We start from the raw sequence: 22512 nt of genomic DNA on the forward strand, positions 1-22512 counted from the left end.
CCTTTAGTCCTCCTAAACTTCACTATAGTCAGTCCATTGATGCAGTTAGCCAAAAAATACCTCATTCCAAATGTAGCATCCTCCTTCACTATGATTGACATATACTTAATTCTTCAAATCCCTCCAGAAACTCACATTGTTAGAAATCACATTACACAGGCATTTCCAGGTTTCAACATCCTGTAACTTAAATTTTTCTGATGGCATTATCTTTGACAATGGATAACAACAATGAATAACAGCTTACAAGTCAGTTTCCAGAATATTTGACAGTCTATATCTATAAAGACAAAAGTAATCCATTTACTGTTGAGAACAGATTTTTACCTTATTTTGATCAAATGAGTGTGGTGTCCTTTTATTGATCAACTAGAGAGCTGCCTAACTTTCCACTTTTTCTTAAATGTACTTCCTTGGCATTGGCAAATTTTATCATCTTCAAATAAAAAGGAGCTGGATTTCTAATATATGCCATATCTGAGAGAATACATTTAAATGATAGAAGGCTAAACTGAAATATCAGGAAAAAGTTTTATTTTTAAAAATCACAATGTGAAGCATCTCTGTAAAGAAAGTGTTTTGCCTTTTTAGGAAAGATTTCATAATACTCTCTAGAACAGCGGTATTATACTAACAATTAAACACAATAGATGAATACCCCCCCCTACACACACACATTGCCAAGTTTTTGCAATTATGTATTATGCTAAACAAGATGAGTTTAAGGGATTATTTTAAAATTGGTATTACTAGATCATGCTATAAGCAATTTCACCTAATTCTTAATACAACTATTCTCAATTCACTGTCTCAGTTCAATTATCCAGCAAATTGTATCATCTCCTTTATGTTTTCAAATGTTTTTGAGTGAAAAATTTTGAAGTGAAATGTATATAATTACAATGCATTAATGTCATTTACCGCCCTAATTTTATAATTACTTTTGCACAAAATATAAATCTAATTTTATCTTAGAGCTACTTTGTCATTATTCAAAATATGTATATAATTTTGAAGATTTTATGGAAATGGTAACCCATAGTTAGTTTCAGTTTATTATGATCAGTTTTTTTAAAGCATCTTTATGAAAATAAATCTTAGATACTTGAAAGACATAAATAGAAAACTTTAGCAAAAGTGTAAATAATTTTATAAAATTAAATTTCACTCAAAAAATCAAAAGACATTAAATGTATAATCAGGTGAAATTTCTATGAACTAGTCATGCATCTAAGCCTACCACATACGCACCACTTGCATGAGCACTGATGTCAGCCAAGCAGAATTCTTGGCTTAAAACAGCTCAATCAACAATAATAAACATAAGATAATTTGCAATGAAATTTGAGATGCAGCTTATATTTTGTAAAAAATGATGCCTTTTGTACAATTAATTATGAATGTACAAGTAAATGTTCTAAGAGTAATACACAAAGGTAGCCATGAAAAAAGGCAGGCTTATTTAATGAAAAAGATTCTAAAACTGAGATATTGAATAATCACTTATTTCTCTCTGAACTTCTCTGAATTTTGATGGGTTGTATAAATAGTGATCTTAATAAATTTAAACTATGTAGAAGTTATGGTTTTCACTCATATTTGAGTCAGTAGACATTTTGGTTTTATTTACATTAACTAAAATTTTAAAGAACTATGCACATTTTAAGACCCTGGCTGGTGTGGCTCAGTGGATTGAGCATCGGACTGCAAACCAAGTGTGGCTGGTTCGATTCCCAGTCAGGGCACATAACTAGGTTGCACATCAGGTCCCCATTTGGGGGCGTGAGTGAGAGGCAACCACACAGTGATGTTTCTCTCACTCTCTTTCTCCTTTCCCCTCTCTCTAAAAATAAATAAATAAATAAACAGACAAACAAATAAATAAATTATTTTTTTTAAAAAGAACTATGCACATTTTAAAGAAATGTGGTTTCAAATTATTTTTTAATTATATTAGTATTTAGTTAATTATAATAGTGAAGGTTAGTAAATATGTAAATTATATATAATAAATATATATTGTGAACCATCTCTTTAAAAGTTCCCACAATTTAATGTATTTTAATATAAATTCAATGGCAGAAAATATTATCAGAAATTGGTTTACCAAAATAATTTTCAATGATTAGTTTCCAATCAAATTTTGACCTGGTATACATTTCAACAATTGTTTTCTAATAATTTTATATACTATGAAGAGGTGTTCAACTACGTAAATTTTAATATTAAATTTAAGGATAAAATTATTTTATTACAACTATAATAACAGTAATTAATAGCACTGGCAATTTATTATATATATTTAAGTGATCTGTGAAAACCAGACTAGATTTGAATGTGTAATTTTTAAGGTATAGATGACTACTCTGAGGCATGACATTTATAATCTAATTTTGCCACAAAATCAAAATTTAGTTTTCCTGTCCATGTGCAGATTTCAGATGACTTGAATCTTGTGATTTTAAGTTAATAAAAAATTCATAGAAATTGGTTTAACTCAGAAGCTAATATCATTATAGACTTTTCCTGATGATTTTCTATATTCAAGGTGCTCATAGATTTCCTTTGGTCTTCCCTTAAAAGGGACCCCAAGACTAAATTTTTACAAGCTTAACATAACTTTTCTTTAGAAATTAAGAAACACTTGTTATGTGATATCATAAATAAAGATTAAAGATGACTTATAGAAAATGTATTTTTAAAACAGCCTTTGCTGTGTCCAGTAATACAGGATTCTTCAATGATGTCAGTACCTTAGAAATTACCTAAAATTTTGAGATTTACTATCCCATAATATACCTAATGCCATTTTCATTATCTTTCCGATTCTTGTTAAATCATCTTGAGCTCTTTCCACTTTCACTTCCTGCCACTTATTGTTGTTATCTAACTTTGCAGCTAGAATACATCTCAAATAAATAATTTGCAATTAGAAAATGAATGAAATACATACAATTTATTCTACTGTTTCTTGCCTCTATGTATGCTGGCACACAATGGTAACATAAATAATTAAGATGATAATTAAACAGAAAAGGAGCAGCATTAAATAAAAACTGTGGGGCAGACAGAGAAGGTGCTAAAAGCTAGAATTTATTTTAAGTATTTTTCTTCTAACCATGCGGCAAGCCAACCTCAATAGTGTTCTTTATAATCTTAGAAATTAGAAAAAGGAAGGGGGCACTAATTAAAACAGGGGAACTTTAATTAATCTCACAATTAAATAAAGGTGTTATTTTCTTAATTTTTAATGTATACATTGTAGTTTTTGTGTGGGTATTTATGTTTAAATAATTGTAAACCAAATAGCATAATTAAGAACATTTTAAAGTCTAACATTAACTAGTACATAGATTTATCTGTAATATATAATATATTGAGGTCAAATATATATACATGTGTATTTGTACATATATATGCATATTTATAAATATACATGCATATAAAGATATAAGTAGTTGTCCAACATAACTAATAAATAGATTTATTTATTTATTTAGAGAGAGAGGGAAAGGGAGGGAAAAAGAGAGGGAAATATCAATGTGTATTTGTCTCTCGCATGCCCCAAACTGGGACCTGGCCCACAACCCAAGCATGTGCCCTGCCTGGGAATCAAACCGGTGACCCTTTGGTTCACAGGCTGGCACTCAATCCATGGAGCCACACTAGACAAGGCAAACATAACGTTTTTTCCTTTTACTTTTTTTTCAAGTATACTTTATTGATTATATTTTTACAATAGTTCCAATTATTTTTCCTTAGCTCCCCTCCGCCAAGCACACCCCAAAAATCCGCCCAAGTCCATGCCCATGGGTTGTACATATAAGCTCTCCTGCCTCACCCTTTCATATATTCTTCTTCTTCTTTTTTAGATTAATTAATTAATTAATTAATTTAACAATAAAAAATAACAATTCCTCCCTCTCAGACTTAAGACCCTTTATAATCTTATAAAGGACAATGGGCGAAGGTCTCGAGCTGCTTTAAACTGGACATGGTCATCGTCCTACCTACCCTTGGATCCAGAAATCCCTAATAAGAGTGGGGGTGTGGAGGGGAGAGTGGCCTTCCCACATGGGGAAGGATCGTGCAGACTCCAGGTCGGTTGGCTGTCCCCGGACAATGGCGTGCTTGATTTAATAGGCTGGCATCCTTGTTGTATTCTGGAGGCAACAGATTTGGCAACAGGGTTAAAAGACATCATTCAATCTATAACCACTAGATGACAAAAGACAGGTATTCATTTTTCAACGTCCCACATTAGGGAAAAGAAGGGCTTCTTTGGAGGAAGGTGTGCCAGGCACATCTCACCTGTCCAAAACCCTTTTGCCCATTATACTTAGTTTGGACTGAGGGAAATATTTTAGGTTTCCCCCCTCTCAGACCTCTGGGCTCTTTCTGTCCAAGCCATTAGGATAGAAAAGAGAAACCAGTTTTAAAGTGAAGCCCACAGACCACCCCGTTCTTCACCAACCCAGCCACTTAGTTCAGCCAAACCATTGGGTCTCAGGAGGCAGCAATGCAGACAGGATTGAGTGAGGCCTATACGTACAGACAATCACTCAGGTAATGAGATGATAGGCTTATGCCCTTTGACAACAGAAAACACATGTTAATTTATGTAACATAACCCACATACAAGTCTTTAAATCTGTAAGACTGTCTTATCGGAAAGACATCCAGTTGCAAGGCATTTGACATTCTTCTTGTCTGTAAATTAAACATCTTTGATAATACCACAGACATAGTTTAACTTTCAAATGAAAACAAATTTTAAATAAAAAGAAACTTTAAAGATGGTTAGCGGCACTACCTTATAGTCTACCACTGAGCATTGTGATTTTCCTTGAATAGCAATTATTCTTCCTAAGATTACCCTCCTTGTCATTAAAGGGACTGCATTAAGTCCATTTTTAATTTATCCTGTTCATTTGCATAAACACAACAAGAGCAGAAAATGATCACTTATGATCTTTAGTTCTGCTTTGCTGGAACTTACACAAGGAATATTTAGGGTGACCTTCAGTCTGCCCTTCAGGGCACAGAAGTAGAACCACATACCTGCCATTCAGGCTTGCCTGTAAACACCTGTCTTTTCCAAGTCCTTCCGGTTTTCCATTGTGCGTTAAGGTCCCTTCTAGCCATCTTTCAGAAAAACAACCTTCATTTCTTCCCTGGAAAGATTGCCATGGACCGCGCATCCAACCAAGGTACCAGGCCTTTTATCTTGTGGGCTTTTATTAGCTTTGAAAGTCAATTCCAGTTCCTCAGGGCTTTCTGGTAACAACCAGAGCTGAAGCATGTCTCCTTTAGGCATGACATTCCAGTCAAAGTCTTAGTCAAAAAAAAAAAAAAATACCTCTATTAACAACTGGTCTTATTAGTTTTATGCGAAGAAACTTATGTCATTACTTACTTCTTTAGAATGCCAAACTCTGGAGGGATCAGATAGGGAGAAAAATATAGAGTGTGAAGAAAAATCCTTGTCCTTCTAATATTCACTGCACTTGCATCTCCATTCTTTATATTTTCATTTTTTCCCCACTAAAATTTTTTTTGTTTGTTTTTCCATTACAGTTGTCCCACTTTTTTTCCCCTCTTGTTCCCTGCATCCTGCCCCCTCTTCTCCCACATTCATTCCCCACCCAGTTGTCCATGTCCATGGGTCATTTATACATGTTCTTTGACTAGACCCTTTCCCTTCTTACCCCCTTCTCTCCCTCCCATCTCCCCCTTTGTTATTGTTAGTTTATTCCTTGTTTACATACGTCTGGTTCAATTTTGCTCATTTGTTTGTGTTGTTCATTAGTTTCCTATAATAGGTGATAGTATAAGGTATTTTTCTTTCATTGCCTGGCTTATTTCGCTAAGCATAATTCTCTCTAGTTCCATCCATGTTGTTGCAAATGGTAGAAGTTCCTTCTTTCTTTAAGTACTTATTCATTGTAATTTTCCCCCTTTGTACTCGTGTTCCTCTCTGTCTCTCTCTGTTTCTTCATCTTCTTAAAGCAGACCCTTTAGCATTCTTGCAGTGCTGATTTGTTGGATATTTATTCTTTTAGCCTTCTTTTGTCTTGGAAACTCCTTTTTTCACCTTCCATTTTGAATGAGAGCCTTGCTTGGTAGAGTATTCTTGGTTGTAGGCCTTTGTTTTTCATTGCTTGGAATATTTTTTGCCATCCCCTTCCGGCTTGTAGTGTTTCTGCTGAGAAATCTGATGATAGCCTTATTGGAGCTCCCTTGTATGCTATTAGCTGTTTCTCTCTTGCGGCTTTTAGGATTCTCTCTTTGTCTTTGAATGTTGCCATTTTAATTATGATGTGTCCTGAAGTGGGCCTTTGGGGTTCCTGTTCATTGGGACGCTCTGTGCTTCCTGGACTTGCATGAGTCTTTCTCTCCTCATGTTAGGGAAGTTTTCTGTCATTAGTTTTTCAAAGAGGTTTTCTATTCCTTGCTCTTCTTCTTCTCCTTCTGGAATTCCTATGATACAAATATTGTTACGTTTCGGGTTGTCCTGCAGCTGTCTTAAAACCTCTTCAGTCTTGTTCAGTCTTTTTTCATTTTGTTGCACTGTCTGGGAGTTTTTGTCTACATTGTCTCCAGCTCGCTGATCCAATCTTCTGCTTCCTCTAGCCTGCTTTTAATTCCTTCTACTGTGTTCTTCACAGTCTTCATTTCTTCCTGGCTTTTATTGATAGCTTCTATGTCCTTTTTCTTGCTGGTGTAATTCTCAGTAAGTTCCTTGTAGTTTTTCTGGAGTTCCTTGTAGTTTCCGCTGAGCTCATTGAACTTCTCCATAATCCATGTTTTGAATTCCATATCTGATAGTTTGCTCCCCTCTATTTCATTTAGCACTCTTTCTGGGGATTCTACCTTTCCTTTCGATGGGGGGTTGTTTCTCTGTCTCCCCATTTTTGTGACTCCTATTGTTTGTTGGTGCTTCTTAGAATGATCCGCACTTCCTGGATCTGCCCCTGGTGGCATCAGATCCTGTACCAGTCTGGGCCTAGGCAGCCTGTGGAAAACTTCCAGGGATCTACTTCCTTTGTCTGTCTCCTTCAGTTGTTAATCTATTCAATCTGTGATTAGCTGTCAGGCTTAAGGACCGAGGGTGTGGCAGCTTAATTCCTGTAGGCAGGGCTTTTGCTACCCCTCAGGCTGAGGCCACTTGGAGGGGGGGGATGGTCTGCCTGCAGTGCGGGGATGAGTCAGCACTGGGAGTCGGTCGGCTGCTTCCCCAGTTCTCCCCTTAAAGCCACCACACCAAGCTCTCCCCAAGCGTCTCTAGTCCTCTCTGCCTTCCCTCTGCTTGAGCCCAGGGTAAGTGGGGGCCAAAATATTTTGGTATGTGATCCACTTAAAAACTCTTTTTCTCCCGCTGTTCTCTGGCTAGCAAGAAACCCTGTGTCTTTTCGCTTTTCACAGCTGATGCTATTTTACTTTCCACTCTGTTGCTGTAGTCTGGGAAGCCCAGCTGGGGGTTAAGACCCTGCCCTTCTCAAGGGGAACCCCCAGCTTCTGAGGTGTTTCTCAGTCCCTTCAGCTGCCACCCGTGTGAGCCCAGCCAGCCCTTCCATGTCTCTGTACTCCCTACCGGTCACGTTGTGATGTAGCAGCATTTTCTGTCTCTCCGTGGTTATAAGACTTCTCTCCACCTAGTGTTCGGTTGGTTATTCCAGATGATTTCTCCAAAATTAAGTTGTAAATCCAGACTAGTTCTTGGAGGAGGTTAGTGTAGCTTCCACTTACTCTTCCACCATCTTGTTTCTCCAACATAACGTTTTTATATCTGGATATTACCTTCCAGTTTTATTATTTGAATACCTATTTATTTAGGGCTTTCTGACTGTAATTATGTATTATCCATCAACATTAATTAAACATAAACTTGGGAAAATGTTGACTTTTTAAAAGTTTAGTTGTGTCTACACAATCAGAAAACACAATTTTGCTCATTTTTCCTTTTCTATTATTCCTACTTCAATCCAATGTTAAAGTTGGGCCAGTTTCCTGAGTATGCCACAAATACTTCATCACATTCTTGTTTCAACTTATTTAAACTATTTCTTCCATCCCTCCATTTTGAATTTTTATAATACAAAGTATGTACAAACATATGTTATAACTTACGGTAATCAATTTGTGTTAGTATTCTCCCCACATTTCAAATTTTATAATTTTTAATTGGAAGGATTAAAGTATATTTTTAAGGATTGTAAATGGCCATGGACAAGCTAAGCAAAATATTGATTGAGCTACCAACTACTCTTAAAATAATTTATAATAGAGATTTATTATGTTTTCTCTAATTAAAAATATTTAGAATGATATATATTTCTAATCAAAGTGAACAGTAATTTTAGAAGTAAAGTGTACTTTTTAACATTATTCTAATTAATAAACTAAATAAAAATGCTTGATTTATTCCAGATTATGAAATTATAAGTGTTTATGTGAAAGCAAAAAACTGGTGTTTTATAAGCAGAAACTGAATTCTAGGAGTAAGAAAGATTCAATTATAAATAATTCAAGTGTTCACTATAGTAGATTACAGATAATGACCCAATAGTCAACTCAACATGTGACATAGAATATCTCTATCCTCATTAATTTTAAAGTAAAAGAAGCCATCCAATATATAGTTACTTTTCTTTTTTCTTTTTTTTGGGGGGGGGCTTCTGGGCATATTTTTGGCTTCTAGCCTTTTGGGGAGCAAGAGAAGTGCTAGGTCTCGTGGGAAAACAAGGCTCTGAGCTTAAATGCTCACTGTCCTTCCCAGGTTGAAATATCATAAATAAAGACCTGTTTTCCTCAACACTAGTTGTTGGGTTTTATACCAAGGCACCACATGAAAGTTTCTTTCACTCTGTAACAGTAGGATTGCTTCCCAGTGCTTATTGTTTTGCTAACCCAGCTCCATACCCTTTCTCTCCTTATCCCTAAACTCTGAGCATTCAGGTGCTGGCTGTGTCCTTTAGCTCAGTCCTTGACATTCAGGAGAAATCTGTACAAAATGGAATATTCTACACTATAATGGGGATTTTCCTGCTATCAATAATTTTTTAATATGCTTTATTTATTATGCTGTTACAGTTGTCCCAATTTCTTTTCTCTTTGTTCCCCTCCACCCATTGACCCCCCTCCCTCCAGTTGCCCCCCTTAGTCCATGCCCATTGATTGTGGGTATAGTTCTCAATATCTTCCTATCTACTCCATCCCTCCTACTATGCTTCTTAATTCTTATACCATCTCCAACCCTTTCCCCCCTTTCCCCTCCCTGCTGACCTCCCCCCAAAATGTTCCCCATACCTATGATTCTTTTCCCACTCTCATTGCCTACTCAGTTTGCCTTTGTTTTGGTTCTGTAGCTTCTGTTGTTGGTTGTTGTGATAAAGTTTTCATTTTAATGTTCATAGTTTTGATCCCCTTTCTCCTAAACAAATCCCTTTAACATTTCATATAACAGTGGTTTGGATCTGATGAACTCCTTCAGTTTTACTTTGTCCTGGAAGCACTTTCTCTGCCCTTATATTCTGAATGAGAGTTTAGCTGGATAGAGTAATTGTGGTTGTAGGTTTTTGCTTCTCATTACTTTGAATATTTCTTGCCAGTCCCTTCTTGCCGGCAGAGTTTCTTTTGAGAAATCAGCTGATAGTCTTATTGGAACCCCTTTGTATGTAATTCTCTTCTTCTCTCTTGCTGCTTTTAAGATTCTCTCTTTATCCTTAATTTTTGACATTTTGATTATAATGTGTCTTAGTGTGGTTCTCCCTGGGTCCAGTTTTTTTGGAACTCTGTGCTTCCTGGACCTGTAAGTCTATTTTCTTCCCCAAGTAAGGGAAGTTCTGCTTCATTATTTTTTTACATAATTTCTCAATTTCTAGTTATTTTCTTCACCTTCTGGCAACCCTATGATTTGGATGTTGGCCCGGTAATAGCTGCCCCATAGGTTTCTGAGCCTCTCCTCATTTTCTGCACTTATCATTTCCTCTTTCTGCAGTGGCTGACTATTCCTTCCCTATGTTCTGATTTGTTGATTTGATCCTTGGTTTTCTTTCCCTCACCACTAGTTTCATATGTGTTTTTATTCATTTCAGCAGGACTATCCTTCATTCCTTCCCTGTCTTGTTTAAAAGTTGCTGTTAGGTCTGTAAGCATTCATATAACCAAAGCTCTGAACTGTGTCTAAGAAAGATTTCCTATCTGCTGAGCCATTAGATCAGATATTTGCTGTCTGGTCAGCTACATGACTGGTATCTCTATCATGATCTATGCCATCCTGGCAGTTTTGTGTTTACCTTTGCTTCCTGGGCAGGGCTGTCACACCTCCTATGCTATAGGGGGCAGAACCCTGTGCACTCATCACTACTGGGCGATCCTTCTCACCACACTGTGGCTCTTTGTGTGGGGGCGGGGGTCCAAGATGGATTCCTGCCATTCACTCTCTGCTGTGAGACAAGGAGTCTCCTCCTCTGTCCCCAAGCCCTCTGGCCCTCACAGTCCAAGACAATGGGGGTCTGTCTTCCCTGGCATTGGCATCGTGAGCTGATGGGTTTGGTCTGCAGTGGGGAGTGCTCCGCAGGCGCTTCTCACCTCCCCTTAAATGTGGGTGTCTGTGCTTGCCGCCATCGCCACAACTGCCACCACCAGCATAGCTTGACCTCTCCACCCTGGCTTCACCCCTCCTACCCGTCTAGATGAGCACCACTTCTTTATAACTTCATACGTTGGACTTCCATGTAGCTTTATTTTCTGGAACTTCTTGTTTTATCTGGTTTTGCAGTAGTTGTATTCCTTCTTAGTTGTGGATCGTGTCAGTCTGGACCCTATAGGTACTTTTCTGAGTATTGGTCTGCCTGTATACTTCAATAGTTAACCACATAGCCTTAAAGTTCAACTTTTAAGGATTCTGGAAAATTAATTTAGATATAAATATTTGGCATGGTCAGTATCTTTTCTAATAAAGCAGAAAGATTATTAAAAAGCAGTTAATGTTTAAATCAAGTTAATTATATAAAAATAATGAGTGAAAAGCAATGGAGCTGTATGACACTATTATATTTACAGAAGTTTCAGGTCACTTTGAAGTTCCCATTAACGTCTATGTTTAACCATGATTAAGTGCTAAAGCTTGTAGTATTTCCATCACGAGATGAGAGTATGACTGCAGTCCTTCTGAGGACTTTTGTTATTTGAAATAAATCTGAAAAATTGGGATTAATAAATAGTGAATGTGATGTGGTTGTTGGTGATCAAGTTGCAATGCTCTACAGGGGTTGCAAAATCAAATGCCTACAGTAGCCATGTAGGTGACATAAAAAGATGAAGAAAGAAATGCAAAAAGCATAAGGAGTAAAAGTCCTAAGTCCAATGAAAGGCATATCTGTGGGCCAGATTCAGTCCATACACTGCCAATTTAATTATTTACTTAGATAATAGGATATAGAGACCCAGTTTTTTATGTGTTACATGATTATTATAGAAAATATTAAAAATAGAAAAAAACAATACAACTAGAAAAAATACCCAAATAACATAAGCTAAAGAAAAAATTTAATGCATTTTCTTCAAGTTTTTTCTTGTTTATCTTACATAATTGTTACATTACTATATGTTGCTTCCAATGATTTAACAGAAGTATCAGTTCTAGGAATAGCTAGTCCTCTATGTTGGCCATTTCTTGAATTTGCAGTTGGTTGAATACATGTATACACAATCCATGGATATGGAGGGCCTGTTAAGGGACTTGGGTATCCTTAGATTTTCATAATCACAGGGCTGCTGCAACCCATCTCTCATGTATACCGAGGAGTGATGTATTATAACATATTTAATATAAATATCTATTCTAATACCCACATCGTATACAATTCTATACATATGTCATAGCTTACTGTTTCCTTCTTATTGGCATTTAAATATTTTTCCAGAATTCTAAATACCATGATGAACCTCTTCTTCTTTTATAGTTTTTCTTATTTGTCCTTTGCATTTGTATTTATTCCCAAGAGCAAAATAATCAAGGTAAAGTATATGGAAACTTAATAATCTTTCTAAATTCCAAATTATTCTCCAGACAGGATTGCTGCCTGTACACCTAGATAATAATTATTTTTAAAATATTTGCTAACTTGTTGAAAGAAAATTATATATTTACATCATCTGATTATAACAAGACTTGAATAACAAGGCTTTGCTTATAAAAAACCTGGTATAAATAAAGCATTAATTATTTTTGCCTCATTACTTTCCAAAATATCTTAAAATGTAAAGAAACCACGTAAGTAGATTCCAATTCCTTTACAATACATATGTCCATGTATTAACAAATTTGCATTTCAATTGATAAAATTTCCCAGTGTTGTCTAATTGTGGATGTGACAAAACATGAATAAAAAGAATTGGTAAAAAGTAATAGCTGTCCTTTCAGAATTTAAGTTTAAAAAACATTCTGATGCTTTCTGAAATTATGAGATGGCAAATAAAAATTACAATGTTTTAAACATAGAAGACTTAAAATTCAAGTGGAAAGATCAAGTGAATTTTCTACTTTTATTTTTTGTTAGAACATAGATTTTCTTTTGACTGAGCTTACTCTACCAGGTCTCACTGGGGTAAAACATTGTAGAGTAAATTGTTCATGTTCTGGAGTTTCTCATTCTAGCCAAGATAGAATTTTTTCTTTCCTTGTTATATGCCTTGGGAGTTAACAGGCATTTATATTTGAATAATTATACTGTGACAGGTTTGTGATATCTGCATAAACTCAAATTAAGCTCTTATTAAAAATACAATCTACATAAAGTATGAACACATGTGCTTTTTCTTTTTCTTGGTTTATACCATTAATTTTAATGATGACAAAAAGCAGATGAATTAGGTCACTGGTGTCTGGGGAACCCAGATAAATTCATGTCCCTTAAATTTAGAAGGCAAATCCTACTTAATCCAGCTGTAAGAACTGTATGTGTGTACATATTGTTAGTAGGACAATAAATAAAGTGATACTAACTTCACACACACTTGAAAACAAAGTGACTTCACATATTTTTCTGCAAATAAAGTTAGAAATCAGTTAATTCCTTCTACTTGTTTTTATTAATATAATATGAGGACTATAGGAAAGACAGTATTATCTGTTATGATCAATTCAAATGCAAAGTTGGTAGACATTGTATATAATAATATTTTATGTATGATGTGTGTCTATAAAGTAACATGGTTGTGGAAATGAAACATACAAAAATTAATTTTTAAAATTCTTCTATTTTTACAATTCCTAGAAACAGGTTACCTGGATCTGCTGTATATTAGCTGTGTGACCTAGGTAGATCCTTTTTTCTCTCTCCTTGTTACTTCACCTACAAAATTAGGATAATCACCTTATTTCAAGAAGTAGTGTAAGGATAAACTAAATACTGACAAAACAAGAAAGTGTGATTAAATGATGATTGCTTAAAATATATTAGCTATTATTATTATAGACAATGAGTTATCAAAATGCTACCATAGCAAAGATATACCATCAAGAGTATATTTATAATAATTAAAATGATAATGAGATAAATTTCTATGTGGCTCAAGTATGTTTCTCTTTTAAAATATTATTTAATCCTAGAGGCAATTCTGTAGAGTGTTTCTATTTTATAAATAAGAATATTGACACTTCAGAGATTTTAAAAACTTGTTTTAAAACACAATCAATAATTGGCACAATGAGTCATGGAATTTAGATTTCATAATTCATAAACAATAATACTTTTACCACATCTACCTTAATGGTCAAATACAAAGAAAATTTTGGGTCACAGAAAAGCCATATAATCTATGGAGACCAATTTCTGAGGTATGATTACCACTCTACTAAAGCAGTGCTTGAACAGACACAGTAGAAATTGAAATCAATGAAGCCAGCGGCCAATCATCTCTACTTAAGTTCAAACAATAGATGAACTTTATGGGAATATTATCTACTCTGATGATATTATTGTTATTTCCATTTTAGATCCTAAGAATTCTTCAGAAATTTTAATTTAATTAAAATTGTATTTAAAAATCTGCATAGATGTAACTAGAGATTGATCATATGTATCATGAACATTAAACTGTCATATTTTATAGAATGGGAATATTTTTATTATTTAACTTAAGAGATAAAATACATTTTTCTCAAACAATTATGTACAGCTTTGTAGCTGTACTTGCTGAGGAATTTTTTTTCCTAAGTATATACTTAAAAATATGAGTACTATATTTAATAAGTGCCACTATTGTGTCAAAATATTTCATCTTCAAAAAACTACAATTTGCATTTAAAACTAAATATTATATTATTGTACATCTAAAAATACTCAGAACTATTAGTTAATATGAAAGGAAATTATCATTAATATATTCAATCCTAAAATTTCTACATGTATATCTTTTCTTTGAACTTATTTTTACCAAGTTCTTTTTTCCCAATCAACAGTCATTTACTTGCACATTTTCTCTTTGTTTTATTGTAGTAAAATATAAAATTTTAATAGGATATGACTGAAATATTAGTTAAGTGTAAGGCAGAGCTAATACTCTATAATCAGGGCAGAAAATTATACTTGCTTTATTCTCATAGCAGTACTTTTTAAATTTCTCAGCACTCACTGACAAAGACCAGGTTACATTTCCTTTGTATCTTTCCACAATGTATATTGTGAAATAACTATTTCTGACAGTAAGTTTTTGAAGCTTATTATTCATAATTGCTCCTATACTCTTGAAGATCCAAGGACTCTTAATAGCTCTCAATTTTGAAACAACTATGGAAAATAAGCAGATTCCATCCAGGCCAGGAAACCCCAGTTTGAATGATTATAATAGCAGAGGGACTGGGCTGAAGTTTAATGGATGGATTTATAAAAATAACTAAATTCCCAATAGTAGTATGTGGAGAATGCAATTAAAAATGGGTTTTAAAAATCTGGTTAATCTCTGTATTTATGTTCAAGGAAGGTGACAAAGAACAACAGAAGCAAATGCTCAGGGTCAGAGTGACAGGAAGACAGAATCACATCATGTTAGAAATGAAAAGGTCTCTGAAGGAGAACTAATTTAGAACCTCTTAGCATGACTACATATGTCAATAAACCCTGAAGATTGCTTATATACTGTACATATGCTGAGCTTCAATTTTCATAAGGAAAATATTCATAGATTTGCTAGAATATCAAAGGGGATTCTGATGCAACTGAAGTTAAGAAACTTGAGCGACAAAGAAGCTAATAACATGACCAAGTCACAACATACAAAATTCCTTTAAACTATGTAAAAAGACCAAGTTCTTTCCTCTCCAGTATAGGGCAATAGTTTTTCCCTGCCTCCAGGCTTATATGTCTCTAAATCATCCTACACATCACTGTCACATTCATCATAATATTGTACCTCCTTGATTCTATTGTTCTCTGACTAAAATTATCACTGTGTCACTGACACCTTCTGAATACAGACTAAAGTGCTTGTTCTGGTACAACCTTTCCACAGTTTCGTTTCAAAGTTATACTCAGCCTTATCTCTTAATACACATATATATTCATTGTCTAAGCTCAATTTTGAGTTTTAACTTAAATATGAGTTATATATTCTGAGGAGATTTTGTTCGTACTGTTTCCTCTAGATAGAATAACCTGCCTTACAGCTTTTCTCTGTCCTCTCTCCATGAGCTCCTCTGGCTTTGCACCCAGCCCTTATTCACATGCGCACACATGCGCATATGCGCGCCCTCATATACTCATCTCCCACCAAAATACCCTTTTCGAGAACTAAATCAAATAAATTCTTTTTCATGTACTTAAATAGAGAAGTAAGTCTCCACATTTAGGGTACATCTCACATAATATTTATGGTAAACTACCTTTTTATATGGTTAAAAACACAAATTTAGGAAGACAGTGCTGTTATTAAATTTTTACTACATCGTTTATTAGCTTTACCACTTTAAGAATTATATTTAAATTGTCTCAGTTTCTCATCTGTAAAACTGATAAAATAATAGTAGGGTCGTTTGAATATTAACTGAAATAATATGCATGAAGTCCTAGAACATCAGCACTTTGTTCTCAATGTTAAGTGTAATAGCTACAGAAGACTTTATAAAAATTGTAATATCATCTGTATCATCATTATATAATTTTATTGTGAGTTCTTTTATGGTTCTTGAGTTAAACAATTAGGCATTTCACACTTTCATATTCCAAACGTATTTCTTACAGTCACAGCTCAATATGTATTTACTGAATCAATTAACATTTAAATTAGTGTTTCCAAAGATGTATAAACTAGAAATATCCTGGCTGGTTTGGCTCAGTGGATTGAGCATCGGCCTGGGAGCTAAGTGTCGCTGGTTCGATCTTCCAGTCAGGGCACATCAGAGAAGGAAAACTCTGATTCCAAAAAACGTCCGCTGCCTTGCGGCATACCTCTTCAGGGGAAAGGCTAAGGGAGTAAACCCCGACAGAAAATCCGGAACCAGAGTCCCTAAGGCGGTTTGACGTTGTAGTCAACACCGGCAACTCCTGTGGCGCACCTGAAGCCAAGCTGTATTGACTCCGTCTTTCCCTTGGATCCCTCAGCTGCGAAGAGAGGGGGGGTCTGCTGCATGGGCAACAGCAGACCCTCCATATCACCCTGCCCAGGCTCTGTAGCTTCAGCTTCACTGGAGAGGACACTCCAGTGTCATCGCAAGATGTCGATTCAACACGGGAGGAGACAGATACCGTGTCACTCCCGAGTCGGACTGCACAGCCATTCTCGGCGGTGCAGATAGACTCTTAAGAAGCTACACCATCGTCTCTCGAGACGGACGGCTGCCGACGATAAACTAGAAAATTCTAAAATAAGTACAAAAATGAAAATACCAATAATAATTATGTATATTGATAAGTAGAAAATTACGTTTTGCAAGGTTAAACAGCATCTCCAGTTTGCTGTTATACTTGTTTATATTCCAGAGATATTAGAAGTAAAAATTAATCAGGGAACCCAGCTACTATGGAATAATGGGATACACAGGACAGATACTGCATTGATCAGAAAGATTTTTGAAGTTTTACAAAGGGATATTATGATAACTTTACCTTTCTATGAAGATTGCTCTGTTTAGAGGGATAGTTTATTAATAAGCTTAATATCAATAATAAGTGAAGAATTACAAGGACCCATGAAAATTAAAGAGAAACAGGGGTATAAAACTAAAGGGACTGTAAGGTTATACCCTTTGTCATCAAGTTTTATTTTTTTATATTTTATAAATAAGAATAAACTTATCTTTGAAGTACATATTAAGTATCAATAGTATATTAATAATAACACACATAACACAAAAAGTTATTATATTTCCTAAAACTTACTTTAAAACTTGATTTAATATTTGGATTTCACAGAATGGCACCTACTGCATAATTATGTTCAAATCTGTGTCATATCCTTAAATTATTAGCTCCTAGAAGCCAAGGCTGTGTCCTCGCTATTCCTTGAATATAGTTTTTCTATCAAGCCTCTTACACTTAGTCACACAGTCACTTATTTATTCGCTGTCTTTTTTTCATTGATTCTTCTATTGTGATTTATCACATGCAAAGTTATATCCTGGTATTAATAGAAATGTATTGAATAAGATTTATCCCTTTCCTCAAAATAATTTAGTAGGAAACACAGAACACCTGCATTATTGAACATCAGGGTTGAAGGTAACAAATGACAGAAAGAGAGTATAAACAGGTTGGTATGCAAGTTCTTGGAATAAAACTTTTTTTTTTCTACTGGGGGAAATCAATTACCATCTAGTGGACTGGGTACCATGACCTAAAGTTTAAATTATGGGTAAAATTTGTACCCGCATAGATTAGGGAAAAGTGATTCAAATTAAAAAAGAAAGACATATGAAAAATACAGAACATTTATTTGTTCATTTGCACAGCCATTAAATGTTACTTAGCATAAACCTGGTTAATGAAAATCAAAAGCTAAATCAGTGTATTTAGTATAATCCCTCATATAAATCATGGACTTTTTCAGCTGTGATTGTGATCTAATGACAAATTTTCTCCCCCTGGAGGCCCTTTGATTTCTGATTCTACTCTTTATCGTTTAGGGAATAAGAGTCTGGATCTAGAGCTTTGTTGTCCAAGAAAATTCCTTGACAGTGGAGATGTTTGCATCTGTAGAGTGTTGTACTCACAAGCCTCTGTGACTATTGAGCACTTGAAATGTAGCTAGTGTAACCAAGGAATGGTAATTTTAATTTTAGCTAAGTAAATTAAATAGCCACATGTGACTCATGGCTATAGTGTTACATAACATAGATCATAGAGTCACCTTTTTCAGGAAAAATAAATTCCAAATGAATTGGATCCACAAAAGGATCTCCTTTGGGCAAAGTACAGTATGCCACAATATTTCCTGTGAGATCCTGTTACATCCCTTCTCTGCTGAAACCAATAGTTTTGCTCAGTTTAGTCACTGCCTGTGTACTATTGTTAATTAGGGCATGCACAAAAGAAAATAATAAATTATATCTACAGGAACCTCTGAAGACTTCTTTAGGAAGTGACTATTGAACTTACTCATAAGGGAGAGGAAGCTCACCTGGGGTTGAGAGCTGAGAGTGGGTGGGGAAAGAGGAAGAGGTTTCTGGGCAAAGACAAGAGGAAGTATGGCTTGATCAGGGAGTACTACTTGATAATTCAGTGTAACTGGTAACCAAGGTGTCTTTCGTGAAGAGCTTGATGAGAAAAACTTTTTGAAAATAATATAATAGTTTATATTTTTAAATACTAAGAATTGGTTTTGACACCATTTTATTTGTTCCTTGCCCAAAATGGTCAGTCCATCACATACATGTAAGATTTTATTTTATTTTTTACAAATATTCTTTGTTTTAATTACTACATAAAAAAAAATAAAAATTTCAACCCTGTTATCTAAATTTATTACTTGGACAGGATTGAGATTTAGGAAATACATTGTGATGATGTCAGCCATGGTTTGTAATTTATAAGATTTTGGATTAGACATTAGCACAGTAATTGTTTCCTCTAATACCTTACCTCACCACAGTCTAATAACATTCAGGAAATCCAAAAGACAGAGGGGAAAGAGTGGTCTTGAAAGCTAAAACTAGTTGCTGAAAACTGATGCAATCATGTAAAAAAATATGGCATAATAACTTAAATGATATGCTCATAGTATCTGCTAAAGCAATTAGAATCCATGCAGCTAGATTTTTGTTCATGTGTTCCTAAAAATGAAAACTGTTTCAGCCCAGGTAAGACTTATAAACTATGCAGTTTAATTTTGTACTGAACGTTGTTCTTAGGATTTTTTGGTCTTAATATTTGCATGTGTGATCTGTTTAACACTCTTTAAAACAAAAATTCGAGTAGCAATAAGATTTCAAAAGGCCTAATGAATACAGCTGGAGAGTTTCTATGAGACATGTTACATATGACAACATAAAATGCTAATAATCAATTGTATTAACACAGTTGTTTTAAATTCTTTCACAGTAGGTTAATATCTTCACAAAGCTAATAAGTCTCACTTATAAGATAACAGAAAGAGAAATATTTGTGTTTCTTTGTATCAATCACATTAAATTTACCAGAAATATCAAAAAGACAGACTTGTTGAGAATTGTTATACATATTTTATTTAATACTGTTTTTCAGGAAAGCTTTTGAACTAGATTCCTGTCTAGTTTTAAAAAAGAACAATTTTCTATGCATTTTCTGTGTCCAAAACATATATATATATTTTTAAACAGCTGTTCTAATTTCCACTGATGAAAATATAGGCAGGTGTTTTCATTGTGGCACAAGATACATCAATCAGTATAGGAAAGAGTGTTTTTCTTTTGCCAACTATAAACAAAATGGTAGAAAAAGGAAATTAATTAACATTTTTAAGAACATACTATTATTTTATATACTTTATTACAGTAAATCTTCATATTAATGCTATGAGATTTTCTTATACTCCATTTACAGATGAGGAATCTGAGTTCAGAAAGGTGTAGGGATTGCCTGAGGCACAGAGCTAATAAAATGCAGAGCCAAGGATAGCCCACAGCTTTGTCTGATTACAGCTCCCTTGAACCCCACTGCTATGTGTAATGGGTATGAATTTTACACTACAAACATTTGTATATAAGAAATGTCTTTTTTTTACTTCCCTATCCAGAAACCAAATTTATTTATTCCAGGCCCCCAACTCACTAAGCTGGAAAGGAAATTCAATTCTTTACCCTTCAACAGAATCATATAAGAATGTAGAACAATTGAATGGTAGATACCCAGAAATTTGGGTAAGAGTTACATTTAAAGGGAAAAAAAGAGGAAAGGAAAAGGAAGCCAGCTTTGAGCATGTTGCCTGACACTGTGACAAAGGATAGATTTTCATCTTCTCTTGAACCATAACCAACATGCTTAACCTCTCTTCTTATGAAGTCAAATCCTTTACTTTGTAAATCAAATACTAACCATGAGGTTGAAAGTACTTCTCATCCATTTTGGCATTGTCTTATTAACTTGTACACATGATCCCAGTTATCAAGTATCTCATACTTTGAGGGATAGCTCCTCCATCTATGTCAGTATTAGAAAATGTTGTATGAGGACAGGAAATTTATAATAGTATCTACAGCAACGTTTTCAACCATACCACCACTTCTCCCTGCTGCTACCTCTAACCTGTGAAAAATAATCATATATGCAAATCTAAATAATACTTTTATGACTTGTGGCAGTAGAGTATGTATCTTTTCCTAAGCATATTTCTTTTGGATTAGTTCATAACATTTTTCAAAATGCATCTAAATATTTCTTAAGAGGTTCATCTATACTTTCTGTTAGCGTATGCCAATAAGTTTTATATTATAATCTTAATATTTAAGTCAAGTGCTGTGATAAATTTGTTCTGTAAACAAATTAGTAATTTTGTGACTTATTTTCTTGAAGTACTAGTTCTTTCAAATTATGCTAAGAAAATTTACAATAAAGGTAATGTATATTTAATTTTCATATTCATTTGTTATAGTGCTGATATGAGCAGTGTTAATAGAATAAAAATAAATTTTATTTGTTTTTATTTTGCTACTTTAAAAAGGGTTTATTTCATTTTTTAAATTTTTACAATAAGTCAATTATCAGCACTGATTTTTCGGAACCGGGAGCTCAAAATATTAACTGGTGACCAAAGAACCAGAGCTAACCTTTGCCCTCGCTGGACCTGGCTCCCTAATCACTGTCCTTCCCACTACAACTTAGCACAATTCTGAGAAACCCCATAAATCATCACACAGCATGAATTTTAGAACCCAGCTAAAAAACCATCATTGCTAAGGGATAACTAATTACCAAGTACAGAATCAATGTGAGGGAAGAATAAAATCAGTAATTCCTACTCACAGTAATAAAAAGGGAGAACACATTTGGCTTTCTTTTTATTTCACTCTTCTTCCCCAACTCAAATGAATTTTAAGAGTGATAATTTGAAACTCTGCCATTAGCTCCATCAGAAATATTAAACTTTATAAATAAAGTGTTCCCCTGACCATAAAATGAACATCATTTACTATTCTAAGAAGATAGAAAATACTTTTATGTGGATAGTAGAGAAATTGCCAAAGAAGCTATTTTATTTCAGCCTGTGGACAAGTTAATGTGCTCCTGGAAAAAGCATACATATTCTGACCTAATTTATTCCCTAGTGCACCTTGTTCTGAAAAAAGAACTCAGAAATGATGGCCCACCCCCACCACAGTTTATTTTACTGTCACATGGAAGTTGCAGTAGCTAGACACGTTCTGAGGGCAGGGTCTCAGGCATAAGTTAGTTGCCTCCTTATTAAGGGTTTTCTTGCAGGGTTTTCTGGAATCCTTTCTACCTCGGAACATATTTCTATACTAGTCAAATATTCACTTGAGTTTCTGGGTACTTGAGTCAACTGATCAGACTTCCCAGTGATAAAAATGTGTGTTTGGTGCTCTAATGATACTACCTCCAGGAACACCTCCCCTAACATACAGTTTTACATCCTCACTTAGATAAACTGGTTAAGGGTACTTTCAGGTACCTTCCACCTTTCAATGTAAGTAATTTAAAAATGCTTACCCTGGCTGGTGTGGGTCAGTGGATTGAGCGCCGGCCTGAGAACCAAAGGGTCTTTGGTTCAATTCCCAGTCAGGGCATTTGCCTGGGTTGCAGGCCAGGTTCCCAGTTGGGAGTGCACAAGAGGTGACCACACATTGATGTTTCTCTCCCTCTCTTTCTCCCTTTCTTCCCCTCTCTCTAAAAATAAATAAATAAGATATTTTTAAAATTTGTTTTTAAATGCTTAGAAACATGTAAGTAGCAAAGTTGTAGTAATAACAAGAATGGGGAAAGTGTCTGCTATGGCTATTTAGCAGTTCCTTCTGGAGCATAAAGAAAAGTAAAATAGTGTATTTTATTCTAGAAATTCAATATAGTGGATTGGTTT

At 34.6% G+C, this 22512-nt stretch overlaps 1 protein-coding gene across 1 annotated transcript in view; it reads left to right on the plus strand.

Moving 5' to 3' along the window:
- The window catches only part of SEMA3A (semaphorin 3A), a 216703-nt gene that overhangs the window by 111116 nt on the left and 83075 nt on the right, over window positions 1-22512 (plus strand). The gene's annotated exons all lie outside the window — the stretch shown is intronic.

Source organism: Furipterus horrens, unplaced genomic scaffold (genome assembly GCF_987537825.1).
Source record: "Furipterus horrens unplaced genomic scaffold, mFurHor1.1.pri manual_scaffold_9, whole genome shotgun sequence".
Lineage (NCBI taxonomy): Eukaryota > Metazoa > Chordata > Mammalia > Chiroptera > Furipteridae > Furipterus > Furipterus horrens.